This window comes from Octodon degus, unplaced genomic scaffold (genome assembly GCF_000260255.1).
Source record: "Octodon degus isolate 3935 unplaced genomic scaffold, OctDeg1.0 scaffold00043, whole genome shotgun sequence".
In the NCBI taxonomy this organism is placed as follows: Eukaryota; Metazoa; Chordata; class Mammalia; order Rodentia; family Octodontidae; genus Octodon; species Octodon degus.
The window spans coordinates 5265865-5268761 of NW_004524619.1; positions in this window are offsets into that span (position 1 = coordinate 5265865).

A 2897-nucleotide genomic window follows, 5' to 3' on the forward strand; every position below is an offset into this window, starting at 1 on the left:
TTAAAGTCAAGTTATGATTCCTGAGGTAGAGGCTTGGCTGTTTTACCTTGATAGACAAGAAAGAGAATCAATCTTTATTTTATGTGATCTTTGACATTCTCTCTCCACTTTAGATTATGCCAAAGAAAAAGTATAGTTCAAGAGACTTCTTGGTACTTCACTTTCCTCCTAACATGTTAGTGAGAAAGAATGTTGGGCTGTATCTAGATCTGGCGTCTAAGGGGATTTTTCACCAACTTGGGAAGGGAACTAAGGCTTTGGCTCTCCGGGCTGTAGTTTTAATTAATTAATTTTCTGGCATCAGTGGATCAAAGCCCACTTTTACTTTCACAGTAAGGGAAAGATGGGGGCTAGCAGAGACAAAACACATCTGTCCATGACCTCTTTGTAGTCCCTCCCCCAACTGTTCCTTGCTAGAAGAGACCCGCACACACCTACATGTAGTGAGATGGGCACTTGGGGGATGAGGCCCCTTCAGCTCCTCAGAGCTGGCTGCAAAGAAATCCTTTTTCCTACTTCAAAATAAATGGTTTCCTTCGATTTGGTTAGCAGTGAACAAATGAATCTGAGTGTATGGACCTAAGTAACCAGGAACAGTATATCAAATCAAAGGCCTTATCTATGCTAAATAAATATTCTTCTATTGAGCCATACCCAAGTAATTTTCTCTATTGTGTATTAAGAGAATTGTTCCAAGGGCCAGTGAGATAGCTCAGTGGACTAAGTGCCTGCTTAGGCAAATGCAGAGATTGGGGTTTAATCCCTGGCACCACATACGGGGCTGACCCCACCCTCAGGTGTGCTGAGCCAGCCACTGAATCTGAGCACATGCCTGTAATCCCAGCACTGGGGAGGCTGAAAACAGGAGGATCACTTTGAGTCCAAGCTGCATAGTGAGACCCGGTACCAAATACATAAAAATTTTTAAAAAGAGAGAATTGTTTCATCTTCAAAAGTTCTAATAGCTCTAATAATGTTATAGGACTTCTTTAAAAAAGTTTTCTATATCTATTATTTCTTATTCTATAATTCTCTTGCAACAGCAAGTGGAAATACTGCAGCTACAACCAGGATTTGGAGGCAGATTGATTTTACATTGATGGGCACTGATCAGGATCATTCCCAAAACACCAGGCCCCAAAAGCTCAGGGAAAAAAGTTCTTATGGGGTGAAAGGGGAAGCACAGAGGCAGAGTACTTGGTTGTTTTTGATTGGTTTTTATACATCATAGTGACAAGCTATGCATCACAGTGACCAGCTATTTCTAGGAAGCAGTAGGAACAGAACTGTAACAGGAGCGGGTGTGTGTGTGTGTGTGTGTGTGTGTGTGTGCGCGGGTGCATGTGTGTGTGCATGTGTGCATGTGTGTGTGTGTGTGTGTGTGAGACATTTTCTGAATCACTCTGATATTTATGAGTAACATATTTGCATACATGTTTCATCTGCCCTGCTAAGTTGTAAGTCCCTAGAAAGTATATCTTACTCAATTTTCTATCCCTCAGAGTTTAGCACTATTATATTTCATAAAGTATGTATTTAAAGGGAGAATGAGGGCTGGCAAGATAGCTCAGCAGTCTAAAGAGCCTGCTTAGGCAAACTTAGGCAAGCGCAGGGACCATGGTTCGATCCCCAGGATTTTTACAGTAGCAAATGTCAGAAAACCAAGGTCAAAAAAAAAAAAAAGAGAAAAATTTTAGGGGATAGGGAGATGGCTCAGTAGAATAAGCACTTGCCTGGCAAGTGCAAGGGCCTGAGTTCAATCCCTGGTTCTGAAAAAAAAAAAAAAAAAAAAGAGAAAACCAAGGTCAAACTGGCTTCAGTCAAAAAGGAGAATTTGTTTCAGGCCTGGAGGCTCATGCCTGTAATCCTAGCAACATAGGAGCCTGAGGCAAGAGGATCAAAAGTTTGAGCCTAGCCTGAACAATTTGGAATTTAGTGAGACCTGTGTCAAAATAAAAAATAAAATAAGGACAGGGATGTAATTCAGTGTGAAGGTCCTGGGTTCAGTTCTTAGCACCTTGGCTTGAGGAGGAAAGTTTGTTTGGCTTATGTATATGAAAAGTTGAAACTTGGTTGGATGAATGGACAAATCATGCCATTTTGTGTCATATTAGGACTTAGTCTTACTGTCTGTTTCTTGGCTTTTTCTATTGAATCTGTTCTTACAGTCATAAAATTCCACACAGCTTAGTCTTTTGTCCTCTTAGCAATACTGAGTTAGGACAGTGCCTCTTTCAGAACAGTCCTAATGACTTCTACAGGTGAGTTGTGTTGTTTGTTGGGACCTGCATGAGGACACGTCTGACCTACCATTGTTCTGTATACGTGGAACACACTAATTAAATGGGCCCAAGTTATGTGTCCATACTGGAGTCTGTGGGCACTGTTTCCCTTTCCCTGAAACTCATGGGCTAAGAGTGTTGGGGAAGTGGCTCCCTATTGGAAAACTGGGACTTGGGCTGGCGAGATAGCTCAGCAGACTAAGTGCCTGTTTTGGAAGTGCAGGGACCAGGGTTCAATCCCCAGTCCCTCATGCTATGCTGGCCCCACCCCCTGGATGCGCTGAGATTGGGCATGGTGGTACATACCTACCTGTAATCTCAGCGCTGGGGAGGCTGAAAACAGGAGGATCACTACGAGTCCGATATGTGTAGTGAGACACTGTACCAAATACATAAATGAAAAAAAGAAAAAGAAAAAAAGAACACTGGGGCTTAATCAAGATATAGTGGATGAGCCAGGGAGATGGCTCAGTGGAATAAGCACTTCCCTGGCAAGTGCAAGGGCCTGAGTTCAATCCCCGGTTTTGCCAAAAGAAAGAAAGAAAGAAAGAAAGAAAGAAAGAAAGAAAGAAAGAAAGGAAGGAAGGAAGGAAGGAAGGAAGGAAGGAAGGAAGG